This window comes from Mytilus californianus, unplaced genomic scaffold, assembly GCF_021869535.1.
Source record: "Mytilus californianus isolate M0D057914Y unplaced genomic scaffold, xbMytCali1.0.p SCAF_1, whole genome shotgun sequence".
Taxonomy (NCBI): Eukaryota; Metazoa; Mollusca; class Bivalvia; order Mytilida; family Mytilidae; genus Mytilus; species Mytilus californianus.
In genome coordinates, this window is record NW_026262581.1 from 132,164,449 (window position 1) to 132,188,389 (window position 23,941).

At 33.2% G+C, this 23,941-nt stretch overlaps 1 protein-coding gene across 1 annotated transcript in view; it reads right to left on the bottom strand.

The window, feature by feature from the left end:
• LOC127734712 (non-structural maintenance of chromosomes element 1 homolog) overlaps positions 1-23,941 on the bottom strand; it is a 61,895-nt gene that overhangs the window by 34,184 nt on the left and 3,770 nt on the right. The gene's annotated exons all lie outside the window — the stretch shown is intronic.

A 23,941-nucleotide genomic window follows, 5' to 3' on the forward strand; every position in this document is an offset into this window, starting at 1 on the left:
AATATGTCTTAACGGTTACCATTTATTGTTAATGAGTTTTTGCCAATAACATATTTGTATCTATATTTGTTATTATTTTGTTTTAGAGATTTCCCATCTATCTAACGTATTAATTTTTATCATCATACAATCGAAGCAATTTTATGTAGAAAACATGAATTAGACAAATCCTTGTTTAGTGGACCTTAATGGTTAATGCCCAGGGAGTTGTTCTGTTTTAATTGATTTGTTTGAATTCAGTTCCAATCTAGTTTCAGTTGGAAACCGTGGGCAAAACTGGGATTTGGTGGAAGAATCCTGTTTTTTAAAATATATAATCAGGTAAAATACCATGTGAAAAGGTTGACCGGCAAACTTTTAGGCATTGATATTTATACCAATTTAATAATATTCACCATTTAATCAAGAATTTGTATACATATCACTATACAAATCCTTAAATGAAGAATATTTGTCGTTTAGCTTCTCAAAAACTGAATGTTCTGCTTTTTACAAACTTGAATGATATACTATTTCCATATGCGTGGAGGAGGAGGATACAGAACAGACATACGTGGCATTTTTACAACAAAAATAATGAAAAACACATCTAAATAGGAAATCAAAAGCCAAGAGAAGGATTGACGATTTAAATATTAAGACCATTTCAGTATTCGTAAGCGGAGCTTGAATCAATATATAAAATAGTCTTACATCCTTTAAGATGTGACGAATGCGTAACATAGCAACTGAACGATCATAGTTTTATATAGATTGTCACCACCACTTAGTTGTATTCGAATATTATAAAAAATCAAAAGTGGTGAAGTTGAAATCATTCCTTCGAAAATTTTACGGACGCCATCACGAGTTGGTTGACCGTTAGGGAATATCTATTTCACAGATGACGACGGATATGTTCCAATTGTTGTAACCACAATCCCGCCCTCTTTTCCTCGAATGTAGCTTACCGAATAAGACTTATCACCGGAGTTTTCCTAAAATAGCGGTAACACGACGAGTGCCACTCTTGGTGCAGGATCAGCTTACCCTTCCGGAGCACTTGAGATCACCCCAGTTTTTGATGGGGTTCGTGTTGTTCAATATATAGTTTTCTGTGTTGTGTTTTGTGTACCGTTTGTTGTTTGTCTTTGTCAATTTTCCTTTTATGCCATGGCCTTGTCAGTTTGTTTTCTACTTACAAATTTGAATTTCTCTTTAGTATCTTTCGCCTCTCTTGAAAAAAATAACTTTAGATTTTATAACATTGAAGATAAATCAATCTAAGGTAAGAACTCTCATAAATATACAGCTGCTGTTTTATTAAATGATCTACCTGATGACCGATAAGAACAAAAATAAAAAAATGCTATTATCAGTTAGTTTCAGAATATTATAAGTCACGGAATGGAGATCATCGGTGAGCGCACAGTTAGTGCAGATTCTTGATTTATTTGTAAATGCTATACCAAATTAAGATTCCACCTATCTTAAGGTTCTTTCTGCTATGCTTTTTATACCAGCAATCAAATCATCGATTCATTCATAGTTTTAAATACAAAGTGTCTTTCGTATGATTAGCTATATCAGCTTTTCTGTGCTTTTTCTTTAATACCAAGCTTATCATGTTTTAAAGAGAGGCGGCATTAAGATACAGAAGGGATATTCAAAATCATAAGTCGAAAACAACAGTATAGAGTAACAAAACACAACATAGAAAACTAAAAACTGAGCAACACGAACGACAACAAAACCGGGGGTGATCTCAGGTGCTCTGGAACTACTCAAAATGTCACACCCGTCGTGTTACTCCTATAAAATATGTTGATACGTTATATCAAGGGATAAGGCATCACGCAATAGCTGTTTGGTAGTTGACTCTTATCTAACCCTCAGACATCACCATCGGTCATGTAAATTTTCTTATACTAAAACTTAACTGAATGTGAAATTTTGAAATTGAAGCAACTTTGTCTTGGAAAAGGATAGACGACAAGACTGTTGCAATTTTGCTTAAAAAGACCATACATAATTGCAGTGATTCATAAATGTTTTAATTAAGTTTTAACATCATCTCTTCATAAATAAATTGAAACTGTGAGAACCAGATTCTTGAACTGGATACTACAACACTTATCGTTGTAATGACAATTGATAGTACATTTATTATATCTAGTACGTTCTGTTGCTGGGTGAATATTTGTGCCATTTGATAAGGGACTTTCCGTTTGAAATTTCCTTGGAGTTCGGTATTTTTGTTAGTTTACTTTTTAGCAGCACTCCTCCACGGTGTAGATACAGTCATGGTCATCGTCATTATATAAATTAAGGCAACACTCCTCCACGGTGTAGATACAGTCATGGCCATCGTCATTATATAAATTAAGGCAACACTCCTCCACGGTGTAGATACAGTCATGACCATCGTCATTATATAAATTAAGGCAACACTCCTCCACGGTGTAGATACAGTCATGACCATCGTCATTATATAAATTAAGGAAACACTCCTCCACGGTGTAGATACAGTCATGGACATCGTCATTATATAAATTAAGGCAACACTCCTCCAAGGTGTAGATACAGTCATGGTCATCGTCATTATATAAATTAAGGCAACACTCATCCACGGTGTAGATACAGTCATGGCAATCGTCATTATATAAATTAAGGCAACACTCCTCCACGGTGTAGATACAGTCATGACCATCGTCATTATATAAATTAAGGCAACACTCCTCCACGGTGTAGATACAGTCATGGCCATCGTCATTATATAAATTAAGGCAACACTCCTCCACGGTGTAGATACAGTCATGGCCATCGTCATTATATAAATTAAGGAAACACTCCTCCACGGTGTAGATACAGTCATGGACATCGTCATTATATAATTTAAGGCAACACTCCTCCAAGGTGTAGATACAGTCATGGTCATCGTCATTATATAAATTAAGGCAACACTCCTTCACGGTATAGATACAGTCATGGCCATCGTCATTATATAAATTAAGGCAACACTCCTCCACGGTGTAGATACAGTCATGGCCATCGTCATTATATATATTAAGGCAGCACTCCTCCACGGTGTAGATACAGCCATGGCCATCGTCATTATATAAATTAGGGCAACACTCCTCCACGGTGTAGATACAGTCATGGCCATCGTCATTATATAAATTAAGGCAACACTCCTCCACGGTGTAGATACAGTCATGGCCATCGTCATTATATTAATTAAGGAAGCACTCCTCCACGGTGTAGATTCAGTCATGGTCATCGTCATTATATAAATTAAGGCAACATTAGATTACCGAGATTGACATTAATCTATGAAGTTGAAGTCATCCCTTCGACAATTTTACGGACACCATCACAAGTTTTTGACCGTTACGGAATATCTGTTTCACAGATGACGACGGATATGTTCCAATTGTCATAGCTGTGAATAGCCTCTGATTATCAATATCCATAACCATTGCAAGCAATCTGTACTTAGGAGAAGTTAAACCAATAACTTAAGTGTTTTGGTCCTCTTTAAATGGTGAACTGAACTTTGATGATGGTATGGAATAGTTTAGAGAAAGGATATAGTGAAATCCCAAGGGTTTTGAACAGAAGAAAACAAATCATCAATAGAAACGGTGAACTGCAGCTGGTGTATATTTTCAATGACCATGTATCCTCTTGCGTCGAACAGAAGTGTTCAATAATTGTTATTTGTTGATATCATAATATAACACCTACTCTTCATGATGTGCCTATAAATCGAAGCTTCTACCTTTAGGCTATGTATATTAGAAGCCGTTTTGTATATGTTGTGTACAAGTTATCATTTTGTACAAATCATAATTTGTACAAAAAAATTGTACAAATTATAACTTGTATTTTGACTTTGTACAAATTGTAATTTGTACAAAAAGTGCTTGTACAAATTACAATTTGCACAAAATTTGACTAAAATTCACTTATAACTTGTACAATAATTTATAGTATGGATTTTGTTATAACAAAAGCATGAAACACACTATAGAATTTTTATTCAATGACCACGCAATAAATCTTATTTACAAAGTACAAAAATAGTTCTGTGTCATTTGTTTGCGCATGTAAGTCAATTATGGCATCGGGAATTGCACAACATCTTTTGCTTTTTACATTTACATTTAAATGTGCTGCACTCCACTTTGCATTGACAGAAACCCCTGACTACCAGTTTTTGAATGTTTTTTTAACTGATTTACGTAGCGAAATTTGAAGCTCAGGAACCGTTGCTGCGAATAAAGATCTGTCTTTAACAGCTTCAATTTGATTTCTCGACAAATATTCTGTTAAAATTTCAATGCAGTACAAAAAATGTCCATATATATTCAACAATTACACCTAAGATATTTCGAGGATCAGTTGGGACACGATCATACTGAGGAATTGGTACAATGCCATTACACCCACAGCAAGTTCTGATAATTTCCGTTTCGTTTTCATTGTTAGATTTTAAGCTTGGATCTGTTGGCCAGACAACGCACGCTTCCTGGTACGTATGATTGGTGTTTCAACGTCAGTGTCATCTCGGTTGTCACTCGTTCCAATTTCTATTATACTATCAGAATTCTCAGTGGGGCCAATATTTATGATCCTATCAGAATTTTCATAGGGGCCAATTTTTATTTTTATTTGTACTTTCAGATTTAACTGACATGCATGTATCAATTACATTTCCTGTCTGCATCTGGGTCTTTTTGTATTTTGTAAAGAAGGTTTATTGTGTGGTCATTGAATACAAATTCTGTAGTGTGTATCATTGCCCTTTTTATAACAAAATCCCGACTACAAATTATTTTACAAGTAATAAGTGAATTTTAGTCAAATTTTGTACAAATAATAATTTGTACAAGCATTTTTTGTACAAATTACAATTTGTACAAAGTCAAAATACACATTAAAATTTGTACATTTTTTTTGTACAAATCATAATTTGTACAAAATGATAACTTGTTCACAACATGTATGTTGTGTTGTGTTTTGTTACTGGATACTGTTATTTACCTTTTGCTCTTTTTTCTTTCCATGCCACGGCATTGTCAGTTTGTTTTCAACTTATTAGTTTGAATATCCATTTGTTTTCTTTTTTCTTTGTAAACATTATGTTTGGAAACCCTTGTTAAAATTAGTGACTGCCAGAGTCTGAATACAATGGAAACACATCTATAAATTTTTGTGGATTCAGTCGGCGACGATCGCGAATGTAAATAAACCTGTACAATCAATTTGCATATTCAAATCAAGGAAAAATCCAAAAGGGTTTCTCCTGAAACCCAAACGTAGCAAGACAGGTTGCACTGTCAGACAATGCACAAATATCGAAAGATAATTAAGACGTAGATACTATTACACAATGAGTAAAGACAGTGCGGTCATTGATGCAGATAGAAATTAGAAATAATGGTTATATGAACACTCATACTACATCTATCTTTGATTATCCGAGTTTTGAGTTTTGCTAAATAGCTACTCCCATGACAGCTTTGTTGTCTCGCAGATAAGGCACTTAGCAAGTTGTTAGTAAATCACATTTATGGTAAGTTTATTCACATTATGTACACTACTTAAAACGGGAATTAGGTATTGTTAATTCACTTGGAAGCTCAACATATACTCCAACGACACTAACTAAGATGAAATCCTGAACAATAATCGGGGTATTTTTGTGTTCACCTATAATTTGAACCGGATCTTGATCTTGATCTGTACTTGATACATAACTTACATAAGCGTCCATATATAAACATAATACTGTTGGGTCTGGCATATGCTCGAAGAAATATCCAAATATAAACTTCTTTGTATCAAAACCGTGCATCAAGGTTATGACGTGTTGTGTCGACTATAATTATATTATTTGTTTGTGCGTTTCTCTGTGATGAATGTTCTTGCATGTGTTTGTGCTGTATTTCTGTCACGTAGTGTTGTCATTTTAGCGATATTTTTTTAACATTGTCATGAAGCGGGAGGTTTGGCTAGCCATTGAACCAGGTTCAACCCACCATTTTTTCTTAAAATGTCCTGTACCAAGTCAGGAATATGGCAGTTGTTATCAAATAGTTCGTTTCTATGTATGTTGGCGTTTGTTTTTGTTGCACTTCAGTGTTCCTGTTGTTCCTTTGTTTTCCTCTTTTAGTTGATGTGTTTCCCTCGGTTTTAGTTTGTTACCCGGATTTGTTTTCCCTCAATCGATTTATGACTTTTGAACACCGGTATACTACTGTTGCCTTTATTAGTGTCAAACCACCTACTGTAGATATTGTAAGAGCGGTGAGTGAATTGGATGCAAAAAATTGTCAGATCTGTAAGAGAATATCCGATCTAATTTTTTCTAATGGTACAATAGTTGGAAGTATGACTTATCTTCCCTTTACACAAGCTTTTTTAATTCTAAATATAAATATCTTGTTTTAGGAAGGACCCAATTAATTATACTTTAAAACGTTCTCTTCAAGTGGCATTATAAAGATGCTTGATTTATTTTACTGACAGCATATTTATTACGTTAAGTGGATTTTTTTTAACTGGCAATCGGTTTTCTTTCTGGAAAACCTCTTCTTACCATTTTGCTCCTTTTTTCCAATGAGATAGACCTAATACATGGGTTCATTAAGAAGGTGGAGAAGAAGTTATCATTATCATTTAACTTCACGTTCCGCTATAGAGACAATGTCTTCTTTCTGAATAATTCAAAGTTCCGTGAAATTAAAAGAAGGAAATAGTATAGTATGGTTGCCAATGAGACAAGAGCCCATGGAGGTAAGCAGCTATAGGCCGCTATGCGGCCTTCAACACCGAACAAAATTCATATCATTTATATCGTTGATCGCATCGATCCAGATAAACTTGAAACGGGTTTGACAGTTTATTTCTGTAAAATTGTCGAAGGGATGATTTCTATTCACCACTTGAAACTCTTAGTTTCATAGCTTCCTTATGAGCAGCAACCTTCTATCACGGAAATCATGAGATTTTGTTGTATTTGTAGTGTTCAATATTTGGTTCTCTGTATATTGTTTTATGTTTATAAATGTTTCTGAAAGATACCAAAAGGGACATGCAAACTCATGTGTCGAAAATAAGCTGACAAAGCCATGACAAAAATCTAAAAGGACCAAAAGACAAACAACAGCATACAAAACACAACTGTCGTGTTGCTTATGTAAGTACAAACCCTTTGATAAGTCTTATTCAGGACGGGATTGTGTTACGACAACTGAAACATATCCGTCGTCAACTGTGAATCAGATATTCCATAACTGTCAACCAACTCGCGACGGTGTCCCTAAGATTGTCGAAGGGATGATTTCTTTTCACCACTTGAAACTCTTGGTTTAATACCTTCCTTGTGAGTAGCAAACCGCTATGAAGGAAATCATGATAGGAAATAAAAGCCCTGGAATATCGTACCAAATGGGAGATATAAACTCCATAAACAGGCCCTGCTTGAATTTTGCCACATTAAAATGGAAAGTTCACAATTGGGAAGCTAAACGCATCTCTTTTGTCGTAAAGTTTTGTTTTCAATCGACTCTCATTGTCAATTTTTAAATGCAAGTCAAGTTATGAAGCAGTCTCAACTGTGTCTGTTGTATCCTTTATTTCAAGTTTGATGGGATAGATGCGTTCCACGTAGTCACCAATCTTTGAATTATTTAGTGAGAGGACATCATCTATAAAGCGGAAAGTGAAAGTTCAAGGTCAATTCTAGCTTATGTTCATTCTTCCTATGGAAGCTTTTGTATGAAGTCTCAAATGAATAAAGGAACAAGTCGACAAGAAGAGGGACAGAGTTGGTTCCCATGAGGATACCGAATGTTTATTTGAAAAACACTTCCTCCAAACTTAACGAACATTTTGTCAATCAAGAAAGCAAGCATCTTAATAATGCTAGTTTCAAAGAATTTTTTGTTCGAATCAGAGTGACTATTTACAAAGTAAGATTTATCCTTCCCTAAAACAAAATAATTGTGTCTACGTTGACCATTCTTTTTTTTATGAAACAAAACAGGCCCAATTTTTTCAATTGGTCTTTAAGTTTGGAATGGGGAATACTTGTGTAACGCGTAGAATGTTTTATTACTATTGCAAGGGGAAAGAATCTTAGGTTGTAGGTACTCTTTGGAATTTGTAGTATCCAATTCTAGTTGACGTCGACTTTAGAATACTAGTAAGTAGTTTCACAATAACTTTGAAACCCGGCTTTGATTCCTGATAAGATTGATGTTAATAATTCAGAAAGAGGTTCCGTGGAGCACTTGGAAGACTTATTTAAGACAGTATAACGTTGTTTGTAAAGACACTTATGTAATTTAGGTATCCAATACAGTGAAGGAAGATCCAGAACTTCATCTTTGGTTGAAATTCAAAAGCAACATAGAACAAACCTATAATTATCCAAAATTTCCTCCTTGGTAAGTGTCGTTAGGGTATATGTTGACTTTGGTTCTGCATGAAAATTTTATGGGAATCAACTGCCTTACTCTTCTTGACGACTTGTTTTTTACCCAAATAAGGCAGACTTCACAATAACTTTGAAACCCGGCTTTGATTCCTGATAAGATTAATGTTAATAATTCAGAAAGAGGTTCCGTGGAGCACTTGGAAGACTTATATAAGATAATATAACGTTGTTTGTAAAGACACGTATGTAATTTAGGTGTCCAATTCAGTGAAGGAAGATCCAGTACTTCATCTTTGGTTGAAATTCAAAAGTAACATAGAACAAACCTAAAATTATCCAGAATTTCATCCTTGGTAAGTGTCGTGAGGGTATATGTTGACTTCGGTTCTGCATGAAAATTTTTATGGAAATCAACTGCCTTACTGTTCTTGACGACTTGTTTTTTTACTCAAATAAGGCAGACTTCAGGCATGCTTCGGCAGAAAAAATTGAATAAGTTAGCATTATCCTTTATTCTCATGTTCCGTCCCATAGATGATGCTCTTTTACTGTTTCAATCGAAGTTTGGTGAATAAAAATAACAATTTAGGTCAATTAGGTCAACTTTGAAGGGTTTTTGCATAGATTTTTAATTTATCAACGGATCTTTTAAAAATGATATTTGATTATTTCAGTACCGAAGCACTGATTTTACTGAGCTGATAATACCTCCGGGGACTAACAGTGCACCAGCAGTGGTATCAAACCACCTATAGTGAATAAAAACAATCATTTAACAAATTTCGTGCGTCCGACACGCTTTTTTCGAATTACCTTCACTATGACGCTCCTACCAAAATAATTAAATACCAATTATGCATAAATAACTTAATACGTGTGAAGCTAAATGACCAAAAGGGACATAAAAAGAACATCAAAATTCGTCTAAGATGAACTTTGCCTGAGGGAGTTGGAACCTTCGATAAATTTCTGAATTATCAACTGAGTATTTCTTTTTTAAAGTATATGTTATTCATGTCAGTATCGAAAAAAGTAGAATAACAAAAAATACCGAAATCCGAGGAAAATTCAAAACGGAAAGTCACTAATCTTAGCACACCTTATTTGAAATATTCGACTGGCCTAACATAAAACCACTGGCAATGAAAATCTTAAACCAATGTGCAAAGAATAGCTATACACAATAGTTTATATTACTTAAAACAATGATATTTACAGATATGTTTATTAAATTTTAGATGCCAACACTAAAATACCGAAGGGCATGATAGATATGTCTAAAATCATGTCATGAAAATATGCTCTAAAGGTATGTACAGATATATTCTTACTAAATTAATCATCACGTACAAGAGAGCAATGTGAGCAAGAAATAAAAAGAACTCATGCAAGCTGATTATAAGGGGAAAAAAGCTAGTCTGAGGAAGTAGACGTACTCTAAAACAGACTATTTGCAACTTCTCAATCAATGGATTAACCAGGAATATGAATATGACTTCGCGAAGGATATATATCATTACTCAATTCGGAAGTCATTTAAAGTGGAGTACAAATGTTAAAGATACAATATGGCTAAGACCAACGTCCTATACAATCATCTAAGGAATCATAAAGTGTCATAATAATCATTATTAATGCTATGATAAAATCAAATTTATTACAATAACTGTTGTATACAAAGAGCTTATTTTCCATTGGTTTCATCTTTTGTTCATTTAACTTGTGAGTGAACCGTATGATTTTTTGAAATTGAAAGATATGCATGAATGTATAAGGATTTTCCATTGATAAAGTTTCTAATGAATTAAAAGTTTGGTGCATCCTCACATTCTTACTTGAATTCAATATGCATATTCGGTTTTAAAATTGGTAGATATAACGTATTTGTGAAGCTAAGTGTTGTGCATGTTATCAAGAATGTATTATTTCAAATGTCAAGGTTCAAAACAAAATATTATCGAAACCAGTGATTTGTTTATTGACAACCATACTTTAAATCAGAATGTATTTTATATTCTTACGTCGTCACGTGAAAGATATACTTTTAGAAAAGTACACCAAACACTTTGTTATTGAATTTATATTTTGGCATGAAATTTCCCTTTCCTATTTTTAATTTGAAAATTTTCCTTAACTTATCAAAAGCGACCCGAAAAATATTGTTTTTTTACAATTCAATTTGAGTTAAAAGCAGTGTATTAAGAGAAATGTATTCTATGATCGCATACGTTCTAATAAATTCTTTAACTATTTCAGAATTATTTACTCATACAACATTTGCAAAATCTTTTGGGTAGGTAGAAAATTTCATATTTATTTTCATTACAAACTTTTTTTTATCATTATTGTTTTACTGATATTTCTTTCTTGTTTTCCCATTATCTAAAGAGCAAAGTGTGAGATAAATTAAATCGTTCAATGAAATAAAGGGTTAATATATTCTGTAAAAGGGTGTTATTGGATTAAAAGATGATCTGAAGTGTCAAAGACTGGCTATTATAAACGTAATGTTTTTTTTAGAATTTGCCAGCAATCTCGTACTGCATAACTAGTGCAGCAAAATATCAAAATAGCGAAAACATAATTAAACAAACTTCATTATTTTGTAGACATTTTGTACCAGAAAATAAGATTCAAATGTCTCCATGGAGGAACAGGGACCTCCATACAGTTTTCATTTCTCGTAAGGATACTGAAATGTTACGCCCGGAACTGAGCCAGCCAGCTATACAAGATGACACAGGAAACGAAGAACCATTTACAAAACATGAAATGTCAAGAAAAGGAAAAATTTACAAAAGAGCCATGAAACAGTCAGAAACATTTTTTGAATCACACGAATACAAGTCTTTTTCGAATAAAGATTTAGAGGATTTCTTAGTCTCGAACAGACCAGTGTAAAATAAAGTTTTAGCAGCTTCAATTGCATTTCATCAAAATAAGCCGAAAGAAGAAAAACACACGATGATTGTTGCCGATGAAAAAAAAGGTAGACATGCAACATTGGATGCAACATGCTTCCAATATTTTGCCAAGAAACGTAAACATAAATACATTTTAAAGGAAAAAAAAGATCCTGAATAATAGAAATTTACACAAAAAAGAAGTTCTAAATGTACCTTTGACGATAACATGCAAAAAGAGGAAAATATTCACAGGTTTCCTGTTAAATGATATTGTATCAATGATAAAATTCATACGGATTACGTGTGTTTTATATGAAATATAAAGACTTTACGTTGTGGTGTTCACTGTAGAGTAATTGCTTAAAGAATCAAGAAAATGTATTATAATCATTTGGTTATGTGACTTTGAGAGTTTAACATTAACTGCATGTGTCATAAACATTGAATACGAACAAATCTGCGTCAATGTTTCATAAGACGGATACATTATAGCGTGGTGATTCTGTGTAAGAAATGTCTCGTTGAATACAGATAGTAAAATTAACGTAACTTAGTAGGTTTAGTTTAAACAATATTTATTCAGATAAATCATCACATGACGATATAATACAATTAACTGAAATAAATATTTAGGATTCTGAAACAAGCAAACGTGCTTTTACAAATCTGTCTCCTATTACACAAATAATACACTTATTGAACAATACAGAAATATAAATACTGGCATGCTCTGTAATAAATATATAAATCTGAAAGTTGGTTATTTTAGATTCTATACTGTCTGAGTAAGTTGTAAGTAAAACTTTGTATGATTTATTCAACTTTTAATCATATTATATCATATTAATTTCTGCTTCATCAAACTTTTCAAAGGCTTTGTCACAATTAAACATAGTTATGAGAATAAAAGATTTATATAAAAACACGTTGTATTGTTTTTAATCCATGGAAACTTCAACGAGGGTAAAGGTATCGATTATTGGCATAAACTGACATGATCATCTCTAAACGTTATATAAATTAAGAAATTTGGTGACTTTGTTGAACGCATCTATCCCATCGAACTTGAGATAAAGGATACAACAGATACAGTCAAGTCGGCCTCATATCTTGACTTACATCTAGTAATTGACAATGATGGTCGGTTGAAAACAAATGACAACAGAGATGATTTCAGCTTCCCAATTGTGAACTTCCCATTTCTATGTTGCAATATTTCAGCAGCACCTGCATACGGAGTATATTTCTCCCTGTTGATACGATATTCCCGGGCTTATATTTCCTATCATGATTTCCTTGATAGAGGGTTGATGCTCACAAGGAACCTATTAAACCAAGAATTTCAAGTGGTAAAGTTGAAATCTTCCATTCGTAAATTTTACGGACGCCATCACCATTTGGTTGACTGTTATGGGATATCCGTTTCACAGATGACAACGGATATGTTCCAATTGTCGTAACTACAATCCCGTCCCCTTTTTCTGCAATGCAACCTTTTGAATTAGACTGATCACTGGGTTTGTACTAACATGAGCAAAACGAAGGGTGCCACATGAGGAGAAGGATCTGCTTACCCTTCAGGAGAACCTGAGATCACCCCCATTTTTGGTGGGGTTCGTGTTGCTCAGTCTTAAGTTTTCTATGTTGTGTTTTGTGTACTGTTGTTTGTTTGTCTTTTTCTTTTTAGCCATGGCGTTGTCAGTTTATTTTTACTTGTGAGTTTGAATATAAACTTGTTTTGAGTACAGAAATGCAGTCTCCACAGTTTTGATAATATACACTGACAATCACTTATCAACGCAAGGTTTTTTTACATGCAGAACAGGAGACGTTTACCCTGTCGACGCACCTGGTCTCGTTCCGTTTGTAATTCAGGGATTTCTCAGTTTTTGTTTGTTACATTGATTTGTCTCTTCTGAATTGATTTACGAAATTTTAACATCAGTAAACTACTGTCACCTTAACCTATGAATTTTTACAATGGTTTATTTTCTTCGATTTTTATATTTTCTTGAATTTTTATATTTTCTTGAATTATTATCTATTGAAAGGTTAACGAGTATATTTACTGTTTTTATAAATCGTTATTTTCTGAATATAAGACTATAATTGATAGAGAATATACTTCTGTTACTTTGGAAAACAAGTTATTCAAACAATACTGACTGATTGCCCATTGATTGTCATAATCTTGGGACAGGCATTTGAGTGGATTTCAAAACGTGCCCATATCGAGATTGGTGTATATCAAGAGATCGTGCACGACCAAATAGACGTGGTGTTTTAGTCTACACATTGCAACTAATATTACACGACCTTCTATATATCAGTAATTGTCGTTTTTCCCCTGATCAAGACGAACTGGTTTGGTACTCGTTCAGTGCGCCAGTATCTCACTATAATAAAAATATGTTTATCCTGTCAAATATGGCACGTGACCACTTTTTTCTATCTGACTTTATTACCACGCTCGAAAATTTCTTTGCAATACCATGTGCTACTTGATAAGACTTTAGACTCACATGGCGCGCGATGTCTGCATGTTGAAGCACCTGCTCTCTGTCAGTTTTAAGTTTATACATTATGATCTAATGTGGTGCTGGTATACTTTCTTTGTACTTGACAGAAGTCATATTTTTCTTTTATTTAACTAAACACGAGTAAGTACTTCAGATTCTTATCCTATCGACGCACCTGGTCTAGATTAGAACGAACAATCAATTTCATGCGTGCAATATTTTTTTTGTACAGTGTACTTTAATTCAAAGTAAACAGAACATTTAGATTTTTTTACGTGTCATCTGAAACTTTATCGAATATTTTTAGAAATCAGATTTTCCTTCTCTATAAATATAAATATATGAGCACGCTTATTTCTATTAATACGCAGTACATTTTTTATTGAGTCAAACTAATCTATTTTTATAATAATTTATTGGCAACAATCCAGCCATAAATTTCATTCTATGACCAATCTTTGAATGCAATACAAAATGTCTTTGATGAACAAATGTTGATAATTTGGTATTTGAACAAATCCATTCTAAAAGTAAAAGCATTCCTTTAGTGTGGAAAGTCCACTCAGACCAATTAAACGCTTTGCTAATTACATATCTCTTCTATTCACAAAATTAGAGAATCTGCAGGTTTCATCAAAGGAAAAACTAAAAGAAACAAAAATAACAATTACATAGTAATTCAATACTGAAAAAGTTTAAAATCACAACCTGCAAAGTGAATACAAATCCACTGGCTGAAATTGATCAAAATGCGATGTGAGTAGAAACACAGAATCGTTATTAATTTTGAATACGGAACTCGAAGGTAAATTAAAAAACAGGAGGAGTCCTTAAAAACAGAATCAAACGCTCGACTTTATCAACCAACGAAACAAATGACAAAAAAAAACTGTCATATTCCTGACTTGGAACATACGTTTTCTGAAGAAAATGGTGAGTGAAACCTAGTTTTATAGCTAGCTAAACCTCCCACTTATATGGCAGTTGTTTATAGTTCCGTTATATTGACAAATTGGTTGTTCAACAAAAACAGACGTATGAAAATAAGAAGATGTGGTATAATTGCCAATGAGACAACTCTCCACATACAGTGTAGTATATAATAATTTAATATACACTTTCCCGACAATCTGATTAAAATGCAAATCATGTCCTTTGGTTATATTTCACATCACTTTTACCAGAATCTGACAACACTTCGTTTTACTTCAGTTCTATTAATAATAACATCAGCCAATGAAATGTCAGTCTTCAAATTTTGAAGGTGTGTATTAATCGGACGAAACCAGAGGATCCCGAAAGTTATTTAAAATGGAAAGAAGACGACGACGTAGCGTTTCAGATCCTCGCAATCAAAGATTGAATGCAGGATCTGTATTTGAATCAGATTGACTTGAAGTATAAATTAAGTAAAATATAAATTCAGGGATATACATAATGAAAACAACACAATAAAAACCGCATGCATCCAAATCTTACCTCTTGGCCCACTTTCATTAGGAACGCCCAATGCCAAAAACGATAACTGGATGCACAAATAACAAGCCACATCAAGAGTCAAACGACCAAAATGAACATAATAGCACAAAGACAAATAAAGGGAAAATTGTAAAGTGAATTAAATGATACACAACATCAGCACCTAAAATCTATAACTCAAGATGACCTTGTATTATTTGTGGAGTAGACGCTGAATATATATCTATAAGATCTTAATACTTTTCGATGAACTATTTTTGTGAAAAAGAACGAGTCTTTCTTTAAAAAAAAATTGCTCATTTAGATTTTTGAGTAGCAGCTTCAAGCTCTTTAATATCGTATGAGCTGAGAGATGTATACTCCATACGCTGGCGAAACTGAGAAAAATTTATAATTTCAAAACTGAAATTGTCTCGTTTGTTATGGATTTTGGATCTGAGACGACAGCTATAGTCAAATTCTAGGTACATGTCTAGAAATGAGACAGAATAAGTTGCATCTGTGGTTTCTTTGATCTCTAGTTCAGGAGGATATATTAATGGGACCCAATTAGAAAAGTTTGAATTGTTAATGGAAAGAACATTATCAATATACCTGTATGTGAAATTTAATAATTTAGTGTCCGAAGGAACTCCGACTTAAATGAAAATAAGAAAAGGTCGGCAAGGAGAGGCGCACAGTAGGTTCCAATAGGAATGCCGTATTGTATCCCAAACAATAAATTTGTAGAACAAAAACAAACATACATCGAAAAGGCCATATTCATAGTGATGAGGATATTAATGTACCCGTGGTTGTTTTCATTTGTATTCAAATAACCATCTGAACATTAAAACATTTTTTTATTTCCTTCCAGGACCTAATCTGTTACAAACGGCCCTTTCTAAATATTCAATGTTATTTCTTTTGATTCAGATTGAACATGCAGAAAAATGAAATTTATTTTTCATGAAAATAAATATACTTATTTTTTTCTTAGATAGCCACAATATGAACATTTCTCGTTGATTGAATACATATTCAAACATTATTGGATCGATTATCATTCTTTTTTCTAGGGCTGTTTCATTATTGGCCGAAAAGTCGTATTAAATTTTGCCTTCTTAACTATGCGTCTTTTAACTTTTTCATTTTAGGTTTGCCAACCAAAGCAGCTCTTAACACTGGTATTCATTTTCCAAAAAACAATTACGCAGAATTATTACAGGTACATAAAATGACAACTAGTTTCATTTTTTTTTCGAAAGCGTATGCGACATTAAGAGAATCACAAACAGCCCTTTTCATCTTTTACCTGAGTGTCAAATCAATTCTTAATACGGAGAACGGACAACAATATAAACACTATATCATAAGAACGAATATTGGCATTTTCTTGGCGGAAATATTTTTCAAAAAGGTATTTCGTAATAAAACACATTGTAAAGTAGAACGAATACAATTTTTGTGTTATTCTCATATTAGAATTATAAATCTTCCTTTATCTGGTATCTCTTTCGTTTAATTATATGAACTTTGATTTTAATCATTTCTTCAGTTTTGTTATCAGAACAAATCGTGCTAGAAAGATTTAATTATGTCTTATAGATCTTATCTTCTGTTTTGGCTGGCAGAAAACACTAACCCTGTCAACACACTCGATCTCGTTCCTATTGGAGTTCATGCGATTTCATCAGTTCTGTTTGTTTCTTCTCAATATATTTATGAAATTTGATCATCGGTAAGATACTGTCGCCTTATTTTCCCAAGATGTAATAAAATTATAGGAAATCGTTTTGGATGATACATGAAAAGGATAACAAAAGCACGCTACAAAATTACGGTACAACAGACCACACTGAACATCAACAGCTTCCCCTAAAAAAAACAACAAAAATACAAAACAACAAAAAACAACAAAACAACAAAAAACAACAACAACAAAAAAACAACAAAACAATAAAAAAACAACAAAACAACAAAACAGCAAAACAAGAAAAACCCAATCTTGTAGTAAAATATATTTTTTGAAAAAGGTATTTCTCATATATAAATAGTAATGACAAGATCTCAAAATAAGGCTAGTTTGATGCAGTTTTCGTTTAATTCAAGAAGTTTGAAGCCCTAATGCAAATATGTTGGACAAAATTCAAAAATATAGATACTGATGACTGGCATAATTATGTCTTATGATCATCTGAAGGATGTTATTTGGTAGATTTATGGTATTTTTTTATATTCAAAAGGGACATAAAAGCCTTATCATACCTTCTTCTTTTATAGAAACAGCTCACGGATAGTGCTAACAGGGATGTCAATTGTCTTAAATTTGTATCACTTTGCACAACCAATGTATTATCACTGAAAAAAAGTCACGAATAAAACAAAATTAAGTAAATATACATGTCTTAATTCTTTTGTTATTATATTTAATTCAGAATATTAAATTGTCTACATTCAATTTATTTTCTGCACACTATTGCTTATTATTGCAATAATCTTTTTAGTCACAATTCAATATTTTGCACACTACTTTAAATAGTTAAATAGGATGATCATGGTTTTCTTTAATTCCTGTGAAAAATATTCAGTTTATGCAAAGCTTTGGAGGAACACGTTCATAATGACTGTAGCTGTGTTTTTAAGTTGTGTCATATCTCTCTTTTTCTGTAAAATTACTGTATATAAAATGTTTAATTATTCGAAACACTAATGTTATTTCGATCCCAGATATGGATTGCCTTAGTGTTATTTGGCATGGCTTTTTAGAATTTCGGTTTCTAATGCTCTTCAACTTCATATTTGATTTTGCCTTCAATATTTTGATTCGAGCACTCGATGAGTCGGATGTAGACAAAACGGACGTCTGGCGTACCCAATTATAAGCCAGGTATCTTTGATGAGCTTTTTTATTCTATATATCGTAATTTTCCAGTGATGGCTTTGTTGTCAGTTTGATGTTCACCGAATCTGGAGTCATTGTTGAAAATGTATACTTTGCTCTGTGTAGCATCGACTTTTGTGTTTTGTCTTGTTGTCTTTGCTGCTCTGTAGAGTTACTATTGGTTGATTACTATAATCGTCATGCTCCTTTATTTGAGAAGGATTTTTTAATGTTCGCTGTAATTATAACCATACAAGAAACTATTTAGATGAATTTTGAAGTATACATTTTCATCTATCAACATAAATATGTTCTTAAAATCAAAGACAACATTTTGAAACTTCCTTTGTACTTATTAAAATCGCTGGAATATTTCTATCTAAGATTAGATAATCCCTATATAGTCTGATATGTCTTTATTTAATTTATGACGTATTCAATATGAAAGGTATGATTGACGTTTTGAAAATTTATTTGTAACGAATAAAAACGCTGGTATTTTTCTGACTAAAATTAGATTGTCACATGTAAAAGTGTTATTTCTATATTAAATTTATAACGTATTTAATGCGATAAAAAATTGCATTTTCAGAAAACTGAATTTTCGTTCACGAACCTTAATTGTCTACTGTATAAGGAATATGAAGTTTTGTAAATAGAGGATACTAAAGTAAAATTAGACTTGTCATTGACAAAGCTTTTTTTTTCACAATTGGTATAACATATTAACACCCATTGTATTTTTAGCTCTTTCCGTAGGTGTCTTTTGGTGAAAAGTATTTGTTTCTAATGTACCTAAAGGAAGACTATTTAAGAAGCACTTGCTGTGCTAATGGAAATCCTTCTCGTTAAATATTAAAAGGACAGTAAATTTTGTGGTGGTATATCCGTCTCTGATTCTACAATTTGTCATGTAGTCGGTGTCTCGGTAATAACAGAGTTCATATAAACTCATCATAGATACCAGGATTGAAATTTTGTATTTGCGCCAGACGCGCGTTTCGTCTACAAAAGACTCATCAGTGACGCTCGAATAAAAAAAGTTAAAAAGACCAAATAAAGTAGGAAGTTGAAGAGCATTGAGGACCAAACATTCCTAAAAGTTTTGCCAAATACAGCTCAGGTAATCTATTACTGATGTAGAACAGCCTTAGTATTCCAAAAATAAAAAGTTTTGTAAACAGTTAATTTATAATTATGATAAAATTGAGAATGGAAATGGGGAATGTGTCAAAGAGACAACAACCCGACCACAGAACAGACAACAGCAGAAGGCCACCAACAGGTCTTCAATGCAGCGAGAAATTCCCGCACCCGGAGGCGTCCTTCAACTGGCCCCTAAACAAATATATATACTAGTTCAGTGATAATGAACGCGATACTAAACTCCAAATTGTACACAAGAAACTAAAATTAAAAATAATACAAGACTAACAAAGGCTAGAGGCTCCTGACTTGGGACAGGCGCAAAAATGCGGCGGGGTTAAACATGTTTATGAGATCTCAACCCTCCCCCTATACCTCTAGCCAATGTAGAAAAGTAAACGCATAACAATACGCACATTAAAATTCAGTTCAAGAGAAGTCCGAGTCTGATGTCAGAAGATGTAACCAAAGAAAATAAACAAAATGACAATAATACATAAATAACAACAGACTACTAGCAGTTAACTGACATGCCAGCTCCAGACTTCAATTAAACTGATTGAAAGATTATGTCTTCATCATATGAATATCAGGCACAATCCTTCCCGTTAGGAGTTTAGTATCATACCATCATAACATATATGAGAAGAACATAACCCGTGTCATGCCAACAACTGGTTTTTAAATAAATGTGTTTAGTGCCGATGCAAAGACCCTATAAGTGAATCAATATTAACGCCAAAATATGCAATCTTTAATGACCTGACAACAGTATCGTAACTATATCCCTTCTTAATAAGTCTATTTAAAGGTTTTGTTAGTTTCAGAGGTGAATACTGACATTTTTGTGCTTTATAAAGAATATTTCCATAAAAAATTGGATGTGAAATACCTGAACGTATAAGAAGTCTGCATGTTGAGCTATATTTACGAATGATGTCCTTATACCGATGATAGAATTTAGTAAATATTTTGACTAGTTTGTGATATCGAAAACCCTGGTGTAATAATTTTTCAGTAATACATAAATTTCTCTCGCTAAAATCCAAAACATTGTTACACACACGAGCGAATCGTACAAGTTGAGATATATAAACACCGTAAGATGGTGACAATGGAACGTCACCATCTAAAAATGGATAATTAACGATAGGAAATGAAAAATCATCTCTTTTTTCATATATTTTAGTATTAAGCTTTCCGTTAATGATATAGATATCAAGATCGAGGAAAGGGCAGTGGTCATTGTTAGTATTAGCTTTATTTAAAGTAAGTTCAACAGGATAAATTTCTTTAGTATACTAACTGAAGTCGTCATTATTGAGAGCCAAAATATCATCCAAATATCTAAAAGTATTATTAAATTTGTGTATCAGATGTTGTTTCGAGGACCATATCAATGATAATTCATGTCAACACAGAAGTGCTGACTACTGGGCTGGTGATACCCTCGGGGAATAAAAACTCCACCAGCAGTGGCATCGGCCCAGTGGTTGTAAAAAAACTCATCATAGATACCAGGATTGAAATTTTGTATTTGGGCCAGACGCGCGTTTCGTCTACAAAAGACGATACATTTCGTCGTTAGAACAATGTACTTGTTCTGCAACTAAGGTTGTACCTGATTCAAGCAACGACAGTTGGTTGTTGTGTCTAGGCCATTTTGATTTTAATGCTCTCCAACGAGTAAAATATTTGGTCCTCGGATTCTTTTTTGGGGCATCTAATGAAAGATTTAACAAAAACATGTGTTGTCGGCACGGAAATATGATATAATTTTGTTTTCCCGTATATCTGTCGAATCTGCCATCATGTCCTTTGTTATCACGTCTAAAATCTCCAACATGCGCTAGGTTGGACCAAGATTTCTTCCTTGTTATCTTTTGTTTGTGTATGTGTTATGATAATTTGTAAAAAAAATGTCCGATTGCCCATGTTAAGCCATCGACATCATGTAAGATTATTAAATAATTCTTCTAATGAGGTATATTCTTAAATGATGGTTTCATACAAAGCTAAATTTGGTATCTGACTTGTTGTTCAGAAATTTTGCATATTACTATCATAAAATATAGAACGCGAATCACCATAGGAAGCTGCTTTGGAGAGAAGGCACGATTAACGAACAAAAAAGGTTCACATTTTGTGTTCGGTATTTATGTTATTCCACTTTTTGTCACCGGCAGATATTTTGAAATATCTTTATGTTAAAAAACTTGATATTCTGTATTTACTTCAGTATTTTGTAAAAAATATTCCAATTTTTCTTAAGCATGCCTTGATAGCATCGGGTTAAATTAAAGGTAAAAAGATATCTAGGAGGAAACAAAACGAAACAATAAGGTCGTAGAATGAGAGAAAACACCAGGCTCGAAGAAAGAAGAACACTACAGAAATCTGAAGACTGAGCTACACAGACACACCGAAAGCCAGAGAAGGGTCAAAAGTTTGTTTACACATTAAATATTCTAGTCTAACATTATATCACCAGTTTAAATCATTTGCATCCCTTCGTAAATTTTTATGGACGCCATCACGAGTTGGTTGACCGTTATGGAATATCCGTTTCACAAATGATAGCGGATACGTTCCAATTGTCGTGACTACAATCCCGTCCCCTTTTCCCCGAATGTGACTGTAATATCCAGGGTTTCCCCGGGAACACACCTTATACACATTCACAACTCTTTACTATTACGTTTCGTTACTACGGCATTATTGTATATTAATTTGAGTCAACCATTATTAAAAGTGCTGTCATAATTTCTGTGTTTCCTACGATGTTTCATTGGCGACGAGGATAAAAAACAGACGATTTTGAAGATCGGAAATAAGAAATAAAGAAAAAGACGTTTAAAGCCGAAATCGAATCAGGAACGAATTTACCTAAATACCAAAAGACGAAAATTCCTTCTAACCAGTCTTGAAAACAATGGGAAGACTGGTTAGAAGGAATTGAAAGAGAATTCAGATACTTCAGAATTACACAGCCAGAGGATAAAAAGGATGCACTTTTGATTTATGGAGGAAAGGAATCAGTGAGATTGGAAAAAAGTTTAAAGAATGAAATAACAGCTGAAACATATGAGTATGATGTATTGAAAAATAATCTAAATAATATCTTTTGCCAAAGAAGAACAAACATCATTCAAGATACGTATTGTCAAAAATTAAGCCAGAGAGAGAAGAAACTATAGGTTGTTATGTTAATAGACTCAGAGAAAAAGCACATGAATGTGAATTTGGGAACACAACAGAAGAAAGAATACTTGAACACTGTATTCAAAGTATTGAAAACAAAGAATTAATTAGAAAGGCTATCAGTAAAGGTTGGGACCTAGATAGATTCATTGAGGAAGCGGCGCAAGTAGAAGACACAAATCTTCAGATAAAAGAAATGAGAAAAGAAGAACATAGTGTTGTATACAAAGTGCAGAACACTTTTGAAAGGAGATTCGATAGGAGACAAGACAATAATAGACAAAGACAGACAATAGAAACAAATAATCAACATTCACATGATTGTGCAACTATTGTGGATTTCGTCATGAAAGCAGAAGATGTCCAGTTTATGGAAAAGATTGTAGATCGTGTGGAAAAAAGAACCATTTTGAATCAATGTGTAGATTACAGAACAAACAGGACAGTAAATATCAGCAAAGTAGAGGAGGAATGATGCAGAATAGAAACAGAAAAAATGTGAGAAAAAACTGTTGAAAACAATTTCAGTGAGGATCCTGATCAGTATGATGAAGATATCTATTTTGATGAATCTGTAAAATACGTTGCAAAGATAGGAAAAATAAAGTCAGTTTGCAGAAAAAGTGACGATGAGAAAACCGTGAAGATTCACTTAGGAGATGTAGAGATGAAAGAAGAACCAAATAGCGGTGCAGATGTGAATGTCATGGATGAACATCATTTTTTAAATCTAAGAAAGTTATCTAGAAATAAACTCAAATTAGAGAGAAGTAAAACAGTACTCAGTACTCTTCAGAATTCACTTCCCGTCAAAGGAGAATTCAAAACTAACGTAAGGAATGCAACATGTGGAATGGAAACCAAGTTTATCGTTATTCAAGGAAGAATAAATTCACCACTATTGCTTAGTAGAGCAACGCTTAAGGAATTATGGATGATGGAAACATGACAAGATGGGTCATTTGCAGTACAGAATGATCTTAAAGTAAAAAACGAGAAAGATGAAGTAGATGTTGATGTGATGTTTTTAACTGGAAATGAGAAAACAGAAATGACAAAAATATTGACTGAATTTGATAGTATTTTTGAAGGCTTCAGAAAAATAAGAGACAATAGAAATGACAGTGAATTACATGTAAAGTTCAATATGAAACCAGGAGTAGCACCAAATGCTCAGAAATTACTTGCAAAAACCACTGAAACAATGGTTAGAAGCGGGGTGAAATCGGATATATTCGAAGAAGTACCGTCAGGAACACCTGTACAATGGTGTTCTCCGTTAGTTGTGGTACTAAAACCCAAGTTCAGTAAAGCAGATCAGGACAAATTAGAACCGCATATGATAATAAGAGCTAGTGTCGACTTGAGGATACCAAACATATTCATGGAAAGGAACAGAATA